Genomic DNA, 22,096 nt, shown 5'->3' on the forward strand with positions numbered 1-22,096 from the left:
TTACATTTATCTATTATACGTTTCTAAGCTATCAAATCTAAACTAATATCGTCCTTCAGCCCGATGCTCCTAGCGTGCTGCAAGTGTTTAACCCTACTCAGTCCCTTCGTAAGAGGATTTGCTGGGTTATCTTCTGACGATACCCTCTTCGCTACGAGGAGTCCCTGTTCCACCCGATGTCGAATAAAATGATATTTCCTGTCGATATGTCGAGATCTGCCATGATCCCTCGGTTCCTTGGTCAGGGCAACCACTCCTTCATTATCGCAGAACATCTCCATAGGCTCCTTTATGGCTGGTACAACTCCAAGGTCTCCAATGAAGTTCTTCAACCATATTGCCTCCTTTGACGCTTTGCTCGCCGCTATATACCCTGATTCGCACGTTGAATCAGCTACGGTCTCCTGCTTGGAACTTTTCCAAGCCACTGCTCCTCCATTAAGGGTAAAGACCCAGCCCGATTGCGAACGGTAGTTGTCCCTGTCGGTCTAAAAACTAGCGTCACTGTACTCTCGCACCCTTAAGTCATCACTCCCACCGAGGACTAGAAACCATTCCTTGGTCCTCCAAAGGTACTTAAGAATATTCTTGACTGCGGTCCAATGTGCTTTGCTAGGGTTCCCTTGATATCTGCTGACCATTGAGCCAACTGCGGAAGCGTAGGGTATTTGGCTCATCTCTGCTATCTCGACTTCGGTACTCGGACTTTGAGTCTTACTCAACTTGGCATTACTTTTGATTGGTAACTCCCCCTTCTTGGAATTCTCCATAGTAAAACGTTTTAGTACCTTCTCTAAGTAAGTGTTCTAACTAAGTCCTATTAGTCTCTTACTTCTGTTTCTCACTATCGTTATTCCCAGAATATAGGCAGCCTCTCCGAGGTCCTTCATAGCGAAGCACTTCCCAAGCCAGGACTTGACTTCCTGCAGGGTTGGGATGTCGTTTCCTATGTGTAGTATGTCATCGACATAAAATACGAGCAACCTAACTATACTCCCACTGGCTTTGACATATACACATGATTCATCCTCAATTCGCAAAAAACCAAACTCTTTGAATTTCTCGCCGAAACAAAGATTCCATCTGCGAGATGTTTGCTTTAATCCATAAATGGATTTTTCAAGCTTGCACATTCTATTTGGGTGCTTCGCATCGACAAAAACCTCTGGCTGATTCATGTAAACATCCTCAGCCAACTTTCCGTTGAGGAAAGCGGTTTTGACATCCATCTTCCATATCTCATAGTCATGAAATGCAACAATGGCTAGCATCACCCTAATAGGATTTATCTTCGCAACCGGTGAGAAGGTTTCATCATAGTCAACTCCGGGAGTTTGAGTAAAGCCCTTCGTAACTAATCGCGCTTTATAAGTGTGCACATTTCCATCCATGTCAGTCTTCTTCTTGAAGATCCACTTGCACCCGACCGTCTTACGACCTGACACATTGTCAACCAAATTCTAAACTTGGTTGTCATACATGGACTGAATCTCGTTGTCCATAGACTCTTTCCATTTTGCAGACTCCGGGCCCGCCATGGCTCTCTTGTAGTTGTTAGGTTCATCCAAATTTATTAGTTTACTATCACTAATAAACGTATCACCTTCACTTGTTATATGAAAACCATATAACACAGGCAGAACACTAACTCTACTGGAACATCTAAGAGGTAAGGATTCGTCAATCGGTTCAACCGGAGTTTCCTCCTCGGTTTGAGCGCCAGCGTTAGAGGTTCCTTCATCGCTCGACTCTTCAATCTCTTCAAGATCGATTTGCCTCCCACTGCCCCTTGTCTTATGAGTACTCGCTCTCGGAAAACTCCTTTCCTCTTAACGAAGACAACATTGTCACTCGGTATATTGAAGAGATATCCAAAGGACTTCTGCGGGTAGCCGATGAAAATACACCGCTCACTACGAGGTTCGAGTTTGTCGTGAGTCTCTCGTCTTACGAAAGCCTCGCAACCCCAAACCTTGATGTGTGCTAACGAGGGAGATTTCCCTGTCCACATCTCGTGAGGTGTTTTGGCAACCTTCTTTGTAGGGACTAAGTTAAGGATATGGGCGGCAGTCTCTAAGGCATACCCCCAGAATGAGATAGGTAGCGAAGCATGACTCATCATGGAACAAACCATGTCCATCAAGGTTCGATTACGCCTCTCAGCCACACCATTAAACTGCGGTGTCCTAGGTGGCATCAATTGCGAAACAATTCCGCATTCCTTGAGGTAGTTGTGGAATTAAAGACTTAGGTACTCTCCTCCTTGATCGGATCAAAGCATCTTGATTTTCCTACCCAGTTGATTCTCCACTTCTTGTTTGAACTCTTTGAACTTTTCAAAGGTTTCTGACTTATGCCTGATTAAGTAGATATAGCCATATCTGCTATAATCATCGGTAAAAGTCACGTATAAGCGGCACGCATCCCTTGTGGTGGATCTAAAAGGTCCACATACATCTGTATGTATGAGATCCAATAAACCCTCACACCTTTCACAAGTGCCAGTGAAGGGTGAATTGGTCGTCTTTCCAAGCAAACAAGACTCGCACACGTCATCGTCCCTAAGGTCGAATGACTCCAATACTCCATCCTTTTGGAGTTGGGCTATGCGTTTCTTGTTGATATGTCCAAGACGACAATGCCACAAGTATGCTTTGTCCAAACTATTGGAAGAATCGATACACAACACATCATTTCCTAAGTTATCTACAACCACCACAGTTTCATATATTCCATTACAAGGCAATGCTTCAAAATAGAAAACACCATTAAGATAAGCATTAATAGAACTCTTTTCATTATCAAATGAATATCTAAACCTTTGTCTATACAAACCATGAAAAGAAATGATGTTTCTTGCCATATCTGGCGAATAGCAACAATTATCTAAATCTAATCCTAATCCATTACTAAGCACTAAAGAGTAAACTCCAATCTTGGTGACAAGCGATGATCTTCTGTTCCCCATGATTAAGTTTATCTTCCCATGCTCCACATACCTATTTCATCTTAGGCCCTGCAAGTCAGAACAAATGTGAAAACCACATCCTGTATCAAGAACCCAAGAAATAGCATGTGATGAATCATTAGATTTAATAGTGTAAATACCTGCGTAGGATGGCTTGATCTTTCCATCTTTGATGTCTTGCAGATATTTCCGTCAGCTTCATTTCCAATGCCCTATTTCATGGAAGTGATGTCACTCTACCTCCTTGGGGTTGGAGTTGGGTTTAGCCGAACCAGCCTTGGTTCCACTAGAAGAGGTACCATCGTGGGAATTTCCCTTATGGTGGCTCTTTGAGGGAGCCTTCCTCTTCTTACCCTTTCCTTGACCAATTGCCAAGACTGGGGCAACAGTAGGAGTTTATGCAACATATTTTTCTTTGAGGTTGCTCTCAGCAGTCCTCAGCAAGCCTTGAAGCTTGCTCAAAGTGACCTCCTCCTTGTTCATGTGGTAGGTCATGTGGAACTGGTTGTAGCAAGGAGGCAAGGAGTGAAGGATGATGTCAATTGCCAGCTCTTCAACAAAGTTAACATTAACTTTAGCAGGTGATCGACATATCTCTTCATCTTTTGCAGATGAGCAGTAAGGGACTCTCCATTACCCATTCTGGTAGTGATCATCGAAGTGATGATCTCGTACCTTTCTTGCCTAGCGCTTTGGTGGTACCGGTCTAACAGATATTGATGCATCTCTTAGGGATACATGTCCTCATAGGACTTCTGGAGTTCTGCAGTCATAGTCGCCAGCATGATGCAATGGCAGTGTTGATGTTGATTTCCTTCAGCTTCTCATCGAGGACATACTCTTTGTCCTTGTGGCGAGTGACCATTTGGATGTTGTGGATCCAATCATTGAAATTGGACTCGTCAAAGATCACTCTCCCACACAAGTTCATGAGTGCGAATGAGCCAGAGGAATTTGAGCCGGAAGCGTTGTTGTTGATGTTCAACATCTGAAATAGAAAAGATACAAGTTTGATTAGAAATAAATCCCCAATTAAACACCCAAATGAGAAATTAGGGCTAGGATCCAACAACATTATTTACAAATTAGAAGAGGGATGCCATAATCTAACAAGCAAATAATTTGAAGGTAAGTGAATGACGATTCACTAATTTCCACCATGAAAAACAAATTAAAGATATGTTTTAAATGTATTGAAAACTCCTAGATCTTTTGAGATTCATTGAACTTTCCAGTGGCATGTTTAAATCTCGATATGCCCCTCAAGTTTGTGACTGGGATGCCGAGGATCACAAAGCGGGTGTGAATAACCATGAAAATATACATGGTGCCCCCAATGTTACAGTCACCTATTCGATGTGCCGGTTAACCACACACGCTCCATCGAACTATGACAAATATCGAGTCACCCTTTGCCACCTTTGCTTAGAGCCCAATTAGTGTGTCGGTTAACCACACACGCTCCACTAATGTCTTAGCAAGGGTAAAAAGTGTAATTTCATGGAATTGCATCAATTCACTTTTTCCTAAAGTAACTAAGATTGTGAATTTTTGTAAAAACATTTAGTTACTTTATTAATTCATTATACTTTTAATGAGGAGAGGGTTGCCCTATCCTACCCGTTCGGCTAACGACCCTCCACCAATCAAGAAAGCGGTGGGTGAGAGTGGAGACCCATTAAACGGCCATTTTATTGGCCATAACCTTATACCCCCCTTATAGATCGGCTTCGTGAATGAGGCCTACTAATGGTAAGACTAGCATTTAAGTTATACATATATAATTATTATTCTTATAATATTATAATACTATAGTGTGAATTTTAAACTTGTAAAACTCTAGGGTTTGAAATTTAAATGATTTAAATTAAACTTTTTAATTAAAAAATTTAAATTTCAAAACTTGAGGGCAAGTTTTGAACTTTTCAAAAAACACATAGGATCAAATAGCAAATAATTTAAATCAAACATTTAATTTAATGATTATCTAAATTTGACCTGTTCCATTTTATTCACAAGATAATTCATCAAATAATTTAAATAATCAAATATTATCATATAAGGAATTTATTATTCAAATAATTGGTAATTATCTTTTGTTTTAGTAAGGATAATCACATAATAATAATAAAATTCAGATTTTATTAGTCAAAAACAGTTTTGGTAATTATCCTTCAGCAAAACTGCAAGAAATCTCGAGTATCCCTCTGTCTGACTCCCCGACTCGCCGAGTCACTCACTGGACTCGCCGAGTTGGGCCGACTCGCCGAGTTCAGCAAGTGACTCGCCGAGTTGGGTCGGGCAGAGGGCAGAAAAATGATTTTCAGCAAGATGAACATACAAGGCATCAATACAATAGAAACCAACAATGCTCTGATACCACTGATGGGTTTATACAAAAGAACATCCTATGTGCTCATGCAAACCCTAATGTTTGGATCTAGGTTTCTCTATTGTACATGCAATTCATCCAAGACTTATAAACCCTAGATCTAGCATACATATTTCAAAACTATCATATAAAATCAGATCTAGATGATTACCTCTTCAACAATGGCTTGAATCTTCTTCTCTTTGGAGCTTAGAGTCACAAATGTCACTCCTCTAATGGCTTACAAACACCACAAACAAGAAGATGATATTGGAGATAGAGGGAAGAGGCACAATTTCGGCTATGAACTCTTCTAGGGTTTCCAGTGGCCGAAATCTGATGCTCTAGGGGTTCTATTTATACTTGTGCTGCTAGAGTTTCAGTCAAAACCCTAATGGACAACTTAGGCCTTAAGCAATCCAAGGAACCTTCCGAAATAGGGCCCTTATGGACCAAATTAAGATGGACAATCCTTAATTTCGTCCATGCCTAGTCTGTAAGGCTTCTCAGCCCAATATTCAACTATCACACAATTGACAGTTCTAGTCCCCTTTATTTAATTAATATCTTTTAGCCACAAAATTAGTTTTTAATTAATTATTGTCTAATATTAATTAAACTATATGATTTCTCCTTTAATATATTATTCATATAATATATTAATAAACCATAATAACCTCTCTTTCTCCTTAAATCATCCTATCTAGTTGCTTTGGTGAAGGCAACCGAAAAGGACCATGCACAACCGGGTCAAGTACTTACCAAATATAGTTACGGGCTTAGACACTAATCCAACAAAAAGGTGTTGAGAAAATGGAGAAGAAAAAAGAAGAGAATAAGATTGAGAAAAAGATAAAAAGTGATTATGGTAACAATTATAACTATTGTAACGGGCATAATCATCTTGCGAAGGATGACATCTTAAGGAAGAAGGAGGTGAAAAAAGAGAAAATGAAGAATACGGAGTACTATGCATTGAAAATATAAGAACTTCGTTCAAAATCCAAGAATATCTACTTGGTCGCAATGGGTGCTGATGATGATGAATGGGCATATCATATATGGTCCTGTGGCTCCGATGATGAAGAAATGTGTCATCCTACTCATAGAGTCATGTTCGCAAAGCGTGAAGAAAGTCATTCCGAGGAAAGAGCTTGCTTAGTGATGTTAAGGAAGATAGTGATTGGGAAGGGATGGAGAATGATAAATGAGTAGAGAGTGAATAGGAGGAAGAGAAGTTGACTGGAAGTGCTTCATGACCATATCCCCATAGTCTCCAATGACATCAAAGGTATGTGATATTCTTGTTTCTCTTAATGTTCCTTTAAATTCTTACCACACTATTTTATTTGATTTTGATGATACTTTCTCTTACCTGAATGATACGTTGATCTCTATGAGTAGAGAAGCGCAAAAATCTAAGTCCTTGCTTGACGAAGCACGTAATAAATTGGGGGAGAAAAAAACTAGAATAGAAGGCTTAGAGTTAAAAATTACAAACATTATGATTGATAGAGATTCTATTCGTATGGACAATAACATGTTCTCAAGAATCAGTTATTGTTGAGGACATAACGAACAATGAGAGTGATAGCAATGATGATTCTTGGGAAAAAGAAATTCCACGAGTTGTTGAAGCTCAAGTATTTGAGGACACAGAGGAATTCACAAAGATTTTGAAAGCAAAAGAAAAACATTTTCTGGAACAAAATTCAATTATTTATCCAACATTCATTAAAGGACTTCTTAATTAAGTTTTCGTTACTATAGGGAATGGGGACAATGTCGATCCAAAAATGTATGAGTTGTTAATATAAGATAATGGAAAACTAATTGATGAAGGTTTTTACTCTAACCAAAATGTTGTAGAAAATGATTTGATTCAAAGGTTAAAAGTTTTTCAACATCAAAAGAGTCAAAAATATTTTCCCAAAGAAAACAAAAAGAACAGAAATAGAGTTTGGATTGTGTAAAATACAAAGCCTAGTGACGAAGGCAAACTGAGAAAAGTTGTGAGAAGTCTTTACCTAATGATATAAATATTCAAAAGGCGAAGACTCGATCTTTTTAAAAGAGTGAAGAAAAATTTGTTTCTAATGAAGCAATTTCCAAAATGAAAGCTCGAAAGAAAGCTTATTGGAAGAAAAGAAAATATTTTCAAAAAGAAAAGAAACTAAAACAAAAATCATCACAAGGTCAAGAAAAGAATTTTTCTCAAAAATCTAAAATTCATACTTCAAATGAAGCTTCGAAAGTTATTCCCAAAGTTGTTAACAAAAATGTTTAGAACAAGAACCAAAATGGCGTTTCTCAAAAGTTGAATGCTAATCAAGGTTCAAAAATGAAACAAGTTCAAAAGGATCAAAACCATGTTCAAATAAATGGTCAAAATAAATTTTCACAAAACATAGGAGTTTTAAAAAGAAATCTCATTTTGGATATAAAATGACCAACATCGTTTTCAGCAAAAATCACACAAATCTTTTTCACAAATGAGTTTTACAAAAATGACCAACAGTGTGAAGAAAAATTTACCATTTAAACCTGATGGTCCACGTTTTCCAAATCCCGATTCAAGGAAAATATCGAATGTTTCTTTTATCGAAGGAAAAAATGAGATGAAGAATTTTGATCATTGGTTTGAAGGAAAGGAAAGAAATTTCAATCTAAATAGTATTCTCAAGAACAAGTGCAAAAGGCTTATGAGAATCACTTGAATGAATCAATAAGTGGAAGTACTTCGTCATAGGAATCATTAACGAAGCCTTCAAAATGGAAAGAAGTTAAAACAAAGAAATTTTATTTTCCTGAGAAAAAAGTTGAAAAGAGAAAATCAATGTTAAAACTTTGCCATTAAATGATTACATTTTTGTGCCTAAATCTGATGAAGTTGGCCTAATAGAAAAATCAAAACAATAGTTCATAGTTGGATTTTCAGTTCTGCGTTGCACACAACATTCCACAATAATGTCCAAGGACCCAAAAAGCCGTGGGGACCAAAATTTCTCTGAATGATTGTAGGTACTTTGTGACGAGCAATATGACAAAAATTGGTATATCGACAATGGATGATTGCGTCACATGATAGGAAGGAAGGAAAATTTGATAGATTTTAGGAAGTTAAAGAATGATGGAGTGGTGAAGTTTGGGAACAATCAGAAATGTAAAGTCAAGGGATATGGGAATGTAACAAATGTGAAGTTTACTGTAAAAAGGGTCGCTTATGTCCAAGATTTGAAGAACAACCTTATAATCATTTCCCAACTTGTCGTTGGAACTAGCAATCAAGTTCTTTTTGATGAAGAATGTAGTGTAATATCAAATAAAGAAATGAAGGAAGTCTTATTGAAGTCAATGAGGAAAGGAGATATGTTCACTTTGGTCATAAAACCTATAGTGGGTATTCTCTCAGTTTGCTTACTATCGACGGCTATATCTGACCTTATCTGGCTTTGGCATCGAAGACTTTCCCATCTCAACTTGCAAAATCTAAATAAACTTATCTTAAATGATCTTGTTCATGGTTTACCTATTTTAAAATTTGTCAATGATTATTTACGTGCAGCTTGCGAACACAGAAAACAACATCGTCAAGGCTATCCAATCATAATTGATGCAAAGATTGTCGAACCATTGGAACTTCTACACATTGACTTGTGTGGTCCTTCGACTATTGAGTCTCTCATTAGGAAGACGTAGATACTTGTTATTATCGATGATTTTTCACATTTTATTTGTGTTTTCTTTCTTAGATAGAAATCATAAACAGCTCAGGTGATGATCGATTTGATCAAAAACTGTCACACCCCAAAACCGGAACAGCGGAGACGTTCGGGGGCGGAGGACGTCATGTATAGTATCACAACAATGCATAATAGTAAAACAAGCAACAACATCATCCATTGCATTAATAGTATAATTTAATACAAGTGTGTTTTGTATAGTTTATAAGACACCAAAAATGAATAATCAAAATAAGAGATGAGTCTTGAACGTGCTCCATCTTCTCAAAACCTGGTCATCGGTACCTGTCTACTGGTGACCTGAGAATACAAGTTATTTTGAAAGCGTAGATCAGCATTAAAGCTGGTGAGTTCATAAGTATTTTAGTGTCATTGTTTGCATAAGTTTGAAGAATGTACTTGTAAATGTTTGATTGAAAGTTTGTAAGTGTTTGATGTAAATGTTTGTAAACTTCCTAGAAAATCCTATATTTTCTACTAAAGTAGTCTTCTACCAAGACTCAACTGTTCTCTATGTTTGTTCTTTTGTAAAAGTGTGTGTGTTTTCCCAAAGTATGACTATCATTACCGAAATATAGTTTTCATTACCGTTTATGTGAGAAGATCACAATGTGAATGAAGTGGGAAAATAAAGATGTACTGTAGTTTTATCTAGGTAACTACCAATGTACTAACTACCTTAAACTTGTTAATTTAATTAAGGTAAAATGTGATATGATTGTAACCATACTTGATCAAATAGTATAACACGACGCTCGAGACGTCGAAATGATATGATATTCGTCACCCGTAGACCTGTATATTGCCGAGCCATGAAGTACTATCTCACATTAATGTTATAGTATTCTTGGATTTGTATAGTATGTACTAGTGTAGTGTATGTTCTCTCTGTCTAGTATGTAGTATGTTCTCTAGAGTATAGTGTGTAGTATGTATTGTTTCTCGTTATAGAATGCTCTATCTGTTTCTCTTTATAGTGAGTGTTGTTTCTCGTTATAGTATTCTCTATCTGTTTCTCTTTATAGTGAGTGTTGTTTCTCGTTATAGTATTCTCTATTTGTTTCTCTTTATAGTGAGTGCTGTTTCTCGTTATAGTATTCTATATCTGTTTCTCTTTATAGTGAGTGTTGTTTCTCGTTATAGTATGTACTGACTCATGTATGGACTGACTCTTTGTGTGTTTCATTGTTCTAGTAATAGTAATAGTGACTTCCTAAACTATACCTATTATAGTTTACTAGCAATGTTGTTTGTATGAATGAACATGTTTGTACTCCTTTTCTACCCAAATGTATTGAACTGAATGAAGAACTTTAATATCTATATACATACACAGAATATATAAATAAGATTCAAACGACCTTCGGACAAACAACCGATACCCTAAGTCCACAACCAAACAAGGAACAGGAAATAAGGCGAGTTATCAGTCTTAAGTCCTTTCAATCCTACTTATATAACTATATCTATATAGACATGATTTTGACAAAACATAACTTTAAACGAGTTTAATAAGGAGTCTTGCATATAAAAGAGTTTGTAAAACTGTTTGAAACAATTTGTTTGAAAACACAGTTTCAAGTATAAGAAATTTGTCTGTTTGATAGTTATTAATCAGATCTGATTGATATAATAACTATTATGTTTGTACTTGCAGTGAGTGATACGAATGAAAGATCGATTATTAATCAGATTTGATTGATATAATAACTATTATTCCCCGCTATAAAAGCATTTAAAATCATTTAAAAGGTAAGTTAAAGGGTTATGAACTCACCTGCAGTGAGTGATACGAATGAAAGATCGATTTGTAGGATGCTAAGTGCCAAGTGAAGCCTTGAGCACAACGGATCCTAATAAGCATATAATGCCACATATATGTATATAATTAGTGTTTAAACAACTAATCATGTAAGGAAAACCACCTTAGGACTTAGGAAACACTTAGATTGAGGTGCTAGAAGTACTAAGGATTGCATATAAGGGGTGTATGGCCACACAATGGTGTTTACGGCCAAGTGTTCACGGCCCTATGAGTTTCCGGCCATAGGGTTTACGGCCCTATGAGTTTACGGTCGTAAACTCATGAAGTCTCGTGCCAAAGAGTGTTTTAAAGGTCTTTCATGCATCAAGGAAGTGTTCTAGACCCATTCCTAGCCTTAAGAAGGGTTTATGGCCAACTAATAGCCTTAACAAGGGTTTACGGCCAAGGGAGATGCTCCTGGCCGTAAACTCTTGGAGTTCATGCATTAAGATGATTCAAGGCTAGGAAATCAAGGGTTTAACAAGCCTAACTATGAGATAGAAGATATGCTCACGTTTTTGAAGCTTGGGAGGGGGTTCACGGTCCAAGAACTAGTAGGTGTTCTTGGTGTTCTTGGTGAAAATGAAGAACACTTGAAGATCTAACCAAAAGAAGAGATTTCATGGATTAAATCATGCATCTTTACTAGATATAGAAAGATATATACTTGAAAATGGAAAGATTACTTACAAGTTTGAAGATCAAGATGAAAGTTCTTGATGATACTTGAGAGATAATTCGAGTTCTTGAGGTGATAGTGTGAGAAATGAATAAAAGTGAAGGAGTATCACCCATAAATGCATGGGTTTACGGCCACCTTGAGTTTACGGCTTGATTGATGGTTTTGAGCTTCAGCAGATACTTCCTAACACTCATTCCTTGGATGTACTAGGCTTAGAACGCTCAAACAGACCCTAAACAATGCTAAAAGATAGCAGAAACAAGTCTGACTTTGATTGATTTGAAATGTTGTACAAGATAGAAATTTCGGGTTGTCACATCATCCCCCCGTTAGAGAGAATTTTGTCCCGAAATTAAAGTTTAAACAATTAAGATATTACGAATAACTAAACGAAAAGATGAGGATATTTCAGTTTCATTTGATCCTCGCGCTCCCAAGTGAATTCAGGTCCCCACTTGGCATTCGAGCGAACCTTCACTATCGGGATACGACTTTTCTTCATTTGCTTAACCTCTCGGTCCATGATCTTTACAGGTTCTTCCACGAAGTTGAGGCTCTCGTTGATCTCGAACTCGTCGAGTGGGATTACAAGAGTCTCATCATAGAGACACTTTTTCAAGTTCGAGACGTGGAAAGTAGAATGTACGTTACTAAGTTCGCGAGGTAGTTTAGGTTTGTAAGCTACAAGGACGATTCTAGCGATAATCTCGAAAGACCCTACGTATCTTGGATTTAGCTTTCCACGCTTGCCGAAGCGTATCAAGCCCTTCCAGGGTGAGACCTTCAATAGAACACGGTCGCCCACCTGGAATTCCAACGGTTTCCTTCTCTTGTCTGCGTAGCTTTTCTGTTGGTCTCTATAGGCTTTCAATCGTTCCCGAATCTGAACGATCTTCTCTGTCGTTTCCCGAATGAGATCCAGACCTGTGAGAGTGATGTCAGGAAGTCGTCCTTTAGCTAACTACGTGTCGCCTACCTCAGCCCAGCACAGAGGGGATCTGCAGTTACGGCCATAGAGGGCTTCAAATGGAGCAGCCTTTATGCTCGTGTGATAACTATTGTTGTAGGAGAACTCGACAAGGGGTAGATGAATATCCCATGCCTTCCCAAAGTCTATCACGCAGGCTCGCAACATATCTTCCAAAGTTTGAATAGTCCTCTCACTTTGTCTGGCGGTTTGCGGATGGTAGGCTATACTCATGTCCAGCCTAGTTCCTAAGGAACTTTGTAGCGACTGCCAGAACCTCGAAGTGAATATACTATCTCTATCTGAGATAATGGATATGGGAACACCATGCAGTCGTACGATTTCCCTAATGTATGTTCTAGTGAGTTTCTCCATCTTGTCAGTCTCTTTGATAGGCAGGAAGTGTGCGGACTTTGTTAGCCTGTCTACTATCACCCATATGGTATCGAGACCACCAGTTGTCTTGGGCAACTTGGTTATGAAGTCCATTGTGATCCGCTCCCACTGCCATTCAGGTATCTCTGGTTGCTGAAGTAAACCTGATGGTTTCTGGTATTCGACCTTAACCTTGGCGCAAGTAAGGCATTTACTCACGAAGATAGCAATCTCTGCTTTCATGTTAGGCCACCAGTATAACTTTTTAAGATCCAGATACATCTTATCTGAACCTGGGTGGACGGAATATCGAGTGTTGTGCGCTTCAGTCATGACCAAGTTTCTGAATCCACCGTGTTTTGGTGTCCAGATCCGATCCATGAGATATAAGGCTCCACCACCCTCGACTTCCAAGTTCTTATTCATCCCTCTCAGGGATTCACCCGCCACATTTTCAGGTTCCAAAACTTCGAGCTGAGCCTCCTTAATTTGTGTGGACAAGTGTGAATGGATAATCATAGTCAAAGATTTGACTCTACGACCAGAGTATTCTTTCCGACTTAGGGCGTCAGCTACTACGTTTGCCTTGTCGGGATGATAACGAATTTTGCATTCGTAATCACTGAGTAGCTCGACCCACCGTCGTTGTCTCATGTTGAGCTCCTTCTGGTCGAATATGTGTTGTAGGCTTTTGTGGTCTGTAAAGATAGTGCTTTTTGTACCGTACAGGTAGTGTCTCCAGATCTTCAGATGTCACACCCCGGCCGTCGGCGGAAACACCGGGCATTGTAACGTCATTTCTCGTATCATAGTTATCAACTTCCTGAAAACACATGCAATTTAAAATACGTCAACATAAAGTTGGTGAGTCCACGGGTTTTGACTCCATATAAAAATAATACATTTTCCAAGTTCAAAAGTATAGTTTTGAAAGTATCATTTTGATTCTCCAACATTTAGTATATATATCCTAGGTATAAAAATTTACTTACCAAATAAGTGATATACCTATAAGTTTCACATATTATGAATAAATGATTGTAATCCCATACAAACTAAGGTTACTACATATAAATCTTATTTCAATTCTATATGAGTAAAACCGCTACGTATAAATCTATTTCAATTCTATACGAGTAAAACCGCTACATATAAATCTATTTCAATTCTATACGAGTAAATGTGCTAGGTATAATTGTCTACTTAATGAGCAAGTAGTATACCTACAAGTTCCTTGTACTTAGAGTATAAGTCTTTGGGAAACTTATACTTAACATTCATACTTGTATATCGACAAAGTATAATGCTTCTAAAGTTGTGCTACCATGAGTCCGTAACCGCTGCTAGACATACAAACCTCTGATTAAAAGATATCCCACCAATGGTTCCTCCATTGGTGCCATAATAAAACCGCCATTGGTGCCATAAAGGATTCCACCAAGGTAAATACTTCCCCCGTACGCTTCATCGACGCCGGGTCCATAACAATCAATAGGACGGTTCGTCACCCGCAGACCGTTGGGTTGTAGCTAGCAACCACGGGTGGGGTTGTCAACCCGCATAGACCTATAGTCCACCGTAAAACCGATTGGGTTGTAGCCAACAACCACGGATGGGGCGTTAACCCACATAGATCCATACACAACTTCCTCGCTTACACGGGATTAACGGTTACAGTTCAGAGGATTTCTGCTAAGATCCCCAATCTTAGTTGATGAATGAGGTAGCTCATGTAGACTTTGTCAGCTTCCTATAACTCTAACAACAAAAGCATTTTCGTGTCTAAAACCCTAATTTACTAGACTATGCTTTTAAATATTACTCCTAAGTTTATAACATTCACGCAGTATAACAGCTATATCTTGAAGTAAAACCAGGTTTTATCTTGACCTAAAACCAATAATAACAACATATAACGTTCCTAGTTTTATCTTGACATAAAACTATCAATAACCATACCAAGTTTTATCTTAACATAAAACTAACAATAACAACATATAACATATCCAGTTTTATCTTAACATAAAACCAATAATAGCAACATACTTTATAACTTAACATATAGAACTTCCGAATATAACTTCGGAACTATATCGCACACAACATATATATAGAATCCTAAGTATAACTCAAGATCTACATTAGTATACTACTATAATAATAACATGCTAACAAATTTACGATAGTTGTATACTTTCAGATATGAAATAACTATATCCCGGTTATTATAACTATCTACGTTGATACTAATATACTATCATATAAACATAATAATAATGTATATATAATATTTAGCTTGCGTTTTCCCCCGAAATATTAGAAAGTGGGGCCTTGAAACTCACCCTAGTAGCTTGATCTATAGAATCTAAGTGGACAGAAGCTCATCGTAGTGAGGCTCGGGAAGGAAAACGGCCTTCGGAAACGAGAGAGAATGAAAGGAGAAGGTGTAAGGAATGAATGAGCTTTGATCGCTATTTATAGGCTCTTCTGGGCCATTTCACGTCGTGGCATACCCAGGGTCACGTCGTGGACATCCATGAGTTATCCGGTAGCTTTAACACGTGTTTTCTAGCCCCGGTTAGTGTCCCTGACACGTTTCACGTCATGGGGTTAATTGCCACGTCGTGGCTTAAGGCGGCTAGGGTTTTTGCCACGTGTCATGCCCTTAGACAGCTGCATCTTCGGAAGGCCATAACTTTTGCATACGAACTCCGTTTTTGACGTTCTTTATATGCACGCGTAGCTAATTCCGAGTACTACAACTTTATTTAAGACTCCAATAGATAATTCTCAGCCTATTTTTAAGTCCTCTTGTTATAAAGATTTTATAGTGTTCAGTTTATCATAACTTCTTCACGCGAAGTCAGATTTAGACGTTCTCCACATTTTTGGAATCGTATGGATGTATACTTTAAGTTATATGATAAATTATGTATGAATGTTCATACTTTTACATGAATTACATAGTAAGTTTATCACATTACTAGTTTAACAAAATCACATTACATGATTGGCATAATCACATGTGATTTGTTATTGACCTAATTTTGACGGGTGTTACATCAGAGCAAACACTACAACTCCTAACTCAAGATAGTGTGTAGTGTAGTTGACCTCGTGTGTCTTCAGCTGTCTTGAGGCATAGGCGATGACCTTACCTCGTTGCATCAGAACACACCCGAGCCCTTGATTGGATGCATCGCAATAAACCACGAAGTCTTCTATCCCTTCTGGGAGGGATAGTATCGGTGCGGTGCATAAGGCTCGCTTTAGCGTTTGGAACGCTTTCTCTTGCTTCTCTTCCTAGCCAAAGGCCACACCCTTCTGGGTCAATGTTGTAAGAGGTTTCACAATCCGGGAGAAGTTCTGAATGAACCTGCGATAGTAGCCAGCGAGGCCTAGAAACTGACGAATTTCTGTAGGTGTCTTCGGTGCTGACCAGTTCTCAATGGCTTTGATTTTGGAAGGGTCCACGTGTATTCCCTCTTCGCTTACCACGTGCCCTAAGAATTCGACTCTTCGGATCTAAAATTCACATTTCGAGAACTTTGCATAGAGCTTCTCTGATCGCAACGTTTCTAAGACCTGTCGCAGATGTTGACTATGTTCCTCCTTACTACGAGAGTAGATAAGCATGTCATCGATGAAGACAATGGCGAACTGATCCAGGTAAGGACGACACACCCTATTCATTAAGTCCATGAATACTGTGGGCGTATTGGTCAATCCGAACGGCATCACTACAAACTCGTAGTGTCCATAACGAGTTCGGAAGGCTGTCTTCGGAACATCCTCCCCTAGCACTCATAATTGGTGATACCCGGACCTCAGGTCTATCTTTGAAAAGAAATTAACCCCTTGTAGTTGGTCAAACAAATCGTCAATGCGAGGCAGAGGGTAACGATTTTTGACGGTTAGTTTGTTAAGTTCTCTGTAGTCGATGCACATACGGAACAATCCGTCTTTCTTCTTCACGAACAAGACCGGTGCTCCCCAAGGTGAGAAGCTTGGTCTAATAAAGCCCTTGCTGAGCAGTTCGTTAAGTTGACTGGATAGCTCCTGCATCTCAGCTGGTGCTACATGATAGGGCGAATTGGCCACTAGGGTAGCCCCTGGAACTAAGTCCATTCTGAACTCGTGTCACACCCCCAAACCGGAACGACGGAAACCTTCAGGGGTGGAGGACGTCATTCTCAGTATCATAACCATACTGAAGAAAGTAAACACAACCATCATAAATATAATTTAAAAGGTTACATCGTTGCAAAAATACATTTTTCCAAATATATTACATATGATGTCAAAATAGTTCAAAAGAAATATGCGCCTTAGCGTCTTGCCTTCAAAAATCTAGTGGTTACCTGTATTACTGAATACCTGAGAATACAAGTTGTTTTTGAAAGAGTATCAGCATTAAAGCTGGTGAGTTCATAAGCAATTTATGAATGAAAAATGAATGTTGTTCCTTAAAGTTTGTTACAAGTTTGTTTCAAAAAAATCCAATATTTTCTAAAAGGTTTGTTGTAGTCTTAACCGAACCAAGACTTAGTATATGTAAGTAAATCGTCATACTTATGTGTGTGGTTTTATATTTAAATAAAACTCCTTAAATCCCCGTGAACTGTGTGTTTTGTTAATTCCCCATGAGAGATGTTATAACCATGCTAAAACTCGAAGCCCTCGTACTCGACGTTCTTCAGGCGTCAGAATTGTTATAACACTTTGTTGAGTATTTTGTGTTGCGTCATGTGCTTAGTGTTGTATATCCGGATTGGGCCTGTCCATCCGTGATTATTAACTAGGGTTTAGCTATAAATAGTGCATGCATGTATGCCATAGATACTGTCGTGATTATTATCATTATTGCTTTGTAACCCTAAACACCTCTACAGTCGAAGTTCTTAATTGAGCTCTTCTGAGGTGTTAAAGCTTAATCATTCGATCCTACAAAGAACTCTGTTCTAACACACTTGTCACCCCAGACCTGCCGGTCTAGCTGTTGCAAGCAGCTTAGGTACGGGTTTGTCAGACCCAATATAGATCTATACACAACTATCATGCTCTCCCTCCAAGAGATTTTGAATATAACTATAGGACTTTTCTGTGGTACTTAAGAGTACCCCGAAAGTGAATGTTGATGGGTTTCAAGCAATACATCATTCCTATGGTGTACATGCAAACCCTAATAGCTTTTGGATCTAGTTTGTCTAATGAACATGCACTTGAATATCCAAAGCTATAAACCCTAGATCTATCATATAAGAACTGAAATAAGGGTTTAGTAATTAGCTTTGATTGTTATATAGTAATAACAATCAATTCCTTGCTTTGATTAGCTTCAGAAAGCTTAGTGCCTCAAGTGTTGCACCTCTAATGGAGTCACAAACACCACTAAGCAATTGGATGAAGGAGAGAAGAGAAGGAAGGCACCAAAAATGGCTGGAAACCCTAAAGGAACATTTGGCCGCGTTTTTGGGGCATAGGGGTCCTTTATATACATGTAGGCTATTAGGGTTTACAACTAGGAAACCCTAATCTGACTGCTTAGGCCCTCAGCAGCCCATGGACTCCTTTAACATATCCCTTGGACGAATTCCTTATGGGCTTCCTATAGAATTCGTCCAACCTATATATTATTAAGTGATCCATAGCCCAATTGTAATTATCTTATAATTAGAACTCCAGTCCCCTAAGTTTAATTAATCTCTTTTAGTCAGAAAATTAATTCTTAATTAATTCTTGACTAATATTAATTAAACAATATGATTTTTCCTTTAATTTATTATTCTTATAATATATTAATAAATCATAATTAAACCTTTCTCTCCTTCATTCATCCTACATATTGCTATGGTGAAGGCAACCCAAAAGGACCATGCTCACAATCGGGTCAAGTACATATCAAAATAGTTATGGACTTAGACACTAATCCAACAGTCTCCCACTTGGATAAGTCTAATAACTATTTTTCATAACTTCAGAACCTGATCTGCAATCGTAGCTTTCAAAAGCCGCTGTCAACTTTGATCTTATCAGATATGCGTGTCCTTTAGATAAGGGATCATATATTCCTCCTTTCTACAAGATATCGTATAGACATGAGACATGGATTTAAATCATTCTATATGTCTATGTATTGTTTCCCGACATCTGATTTATGACGACTGACAACAAACTACAATTCAACACATCAACGTAGTCCCGACTTGGCCAAGCGCTTAGGGTGTCATCACTAAATCATCGAGGGGCCCACATATATCGCTTTTATCCTACTTTGGGTAAAAAGGAATGGATAAACTATGACTCAAATGCTTGCTTGCACCCACTGATCGAATCACACACAACAGTAAGTTTTATAACACCAAGTTACTGGTGCGTTTACTTATCATCAATGTGCAACCGACCAGTAAATAACAACTCACACGTCTCGGTTTCAAGAATATACAATGTTATCGTCTCACTAATCACCCGTGATAAATCCATGAAGTGATTCAAGTGAGCGTGGGTTTAATCCAATACTTTAATCTTATCAAAGTACTCATGAACTCTGCAGCAAACTTGTGCTATGTCTAAACACTTTAGACAATCTGCAGACAGATTCATGACAGTCTTCCTTCATACTTACTTCCAACGTATGACCGACTGTGGAGGTTCAAATAACCCAGTTATTCTGGAAGTCAAAACATGCAAAGTGAAACGCAATAATAATATTAATCCTATATGGCCCCAAAACTGTTGAGCGTAAATAAAAACACTTTTATTTAAACACCATATTGATTACTCATTATTCATTGCTTACTGTTTCAGAAAATCAACTTATTACTCGAATTATAACCACAATTGTCCCATGCTCCAAGCATGCACACTTTGGTTTCCTATGGTCCATACTTTGTGAAATAGATCAATTGAAAAACTTTTCCAATGAAACTCATTTCACAATCCCCAATCCTTATTATTAGTATACGAATACCAAATTCTTGCCACTTCTAGAATATGTGAGATTCTAACATTTATGCAATGATTCTTTCGTAATGTCATAGCACAAAAGTCACCAAGACCCGACTAATGAAATTACAAGGTATTCTATCAGAAATTGTTACAAGACAATTCCATAGACGTGAAGTCTCACATTCAAAGTACATTCCTTTGAACATCCTTCTCGCATAAAAGTTTCTAATCTAGACATATTTCTTAATATCCAACTCCCATTAATGGAAACATTTCCATATTTGCCATATGACAACTCATTCTTAATAGAATCTTATCTATTCATAATAATGTCAATATAGTCCATCCAGTATTATACTTCCAACTACTCACAAGCGACAAATCCTCAGTGAACCTCAGATCGTCCTTTGATAGTTGTTTAATTATTTTAGTCAAAACCGATTCTAGTCCCTTTTTCCCTCTTAATGCTCTAGGCATTTGGAAAATTTTAGAATGGTCAAATATTATAGCATATGCAATCGATCCTATACCCAAAGCGTATTGGACACAATGCATAATGTCTCACACAAAGACGTGATACTTTAGCCTTCTGCCATAATATTTTATGTGCCCTGTTCCCATAATTCGAACTATGAAGAGGGATGCCGTACTCATAATCGAATTTTGAGAATGCACTATGTATCCTTGACTAAATTTATTAACATTTCTCGATCTAAGCTTTAGAATTTTGAAACGAAGTATAATATTCTCTCCTTTAATTATAGCAAAACAACTTTTCAACCCTTGCGACTTTGCAAAGTATAACTCTTGTTTTCTATAATTAATATTGCTAACTCACAATACTTACCATAATAATCATGCTCCCACTAACATGATGATTATTTCCTTATCATCATAACACTTATGCTCCCACTAGCTTTGACATGTATTCAGAAAACAATTGAACTTCTAGAAAAACAATGCTTATTGAATTTCTCAAGTTCATATTTCTAATACCTAATGCTTTGATGAGCTTTTATCTAAGCTTTTTAAGCTCATACACCTTTGCCTTAGATAGCTCACATGTGTGTCTAAACAATTCAGAATTTATGTTACTAAGTCCCAGATGTTCAGACTAATTGTCAAATCTCACAATTCGAACTATGAAGAGGGATGCCGTAATCATAATCGAATTTGAGAGTACAATTCTCACAATTGCTATGTTCTTAAAATCTCTCTTAGTGAAAGCATTTCCTCACAATCATTTTCATGAAGGAGATAAATCTTATGACACTCAGATTTTATGGTGTATGTGTTCCTATCCATGTGAATTTGTCAAAACGAAGGTTTGCGACAAATCCAAAACCATATGGACTGAACTTGTTCAATCTTGATTTCTTGCCTCATGGTAACACGAGTGCCCACCATGTCTTCCAAGTGGTTTAGCAACTCACCCTTACATATCAATGTACTTTCCATTGATCAAGGAGCTTTGTCTTTATGCATTCAAATGAGAACTCATAGAACTCACATACATATTTAGCTTAATTGGAATGGCACAGAAACAAAATAATGTCAACATGATAGGTTGTAAACCTCAAGTCGTGCGCTAATGATGATCAAGTAGGTTTACTCTTGATTTGTTCTTGAAACTTTTCAAGACCATTAAGACTCCCACTGACTCCTTGAAATATAAGATTCTCTTGTCAAGAAACATTTCTTGACAAACAAATATTCAAGAGTTAGTGTAGTTTTTATCAAGACAATCACTTCACATAATTGGTTCTAGTTGGTCTTTGTCTTATCCAAGTCATTACAACTTACCAATCTCAAATGTGCAGGAATAAGAAGACTTTTTCCAATTCCACATTTGTTGAGTGTTATAAACCTACTACAGACTTGTCACTCAATTCACAATCTTGGAATATAACTCTAAGACTTGATATTGGAACGAAGTATGATTGATTTCTTGATTTTAACCATTTCTACAATTCTCGATTCCTCTTCTTAGACATACAAATGCACTAACACTCACTTGGAGGATCAATTGAGATATGGTTCTTAATCATTAAGACTTATCATAAAACACAATAAAAGGTACTCTCCCTTCTTCTTAGAATAGAGAAACTTTTATCTTTCTGCCTACTTGATTCTTCTTATTTGTTCTGCTATTAATTGAAACTGTTTAAATCAACTCAGAATTATACTTAATCTTATAAGTATAACCATATTTACTAAACTTTAGTAAATCATGACGAA

This window comes from Lactuca virosa, chromosome 3, assembly GCF_052849685.1.
Source record: "Lactuca virosa cultivar CGN04683 chromosome 3, Lactuca_virosa_CGN04683_v6, whole genome shotgun sequence".
NCBI lineage: Eukaryota > Viridiplantae > Streptophyta > Magnoliopsida > Asterales > Asteraceae > Lactuca > Lactuca virosa.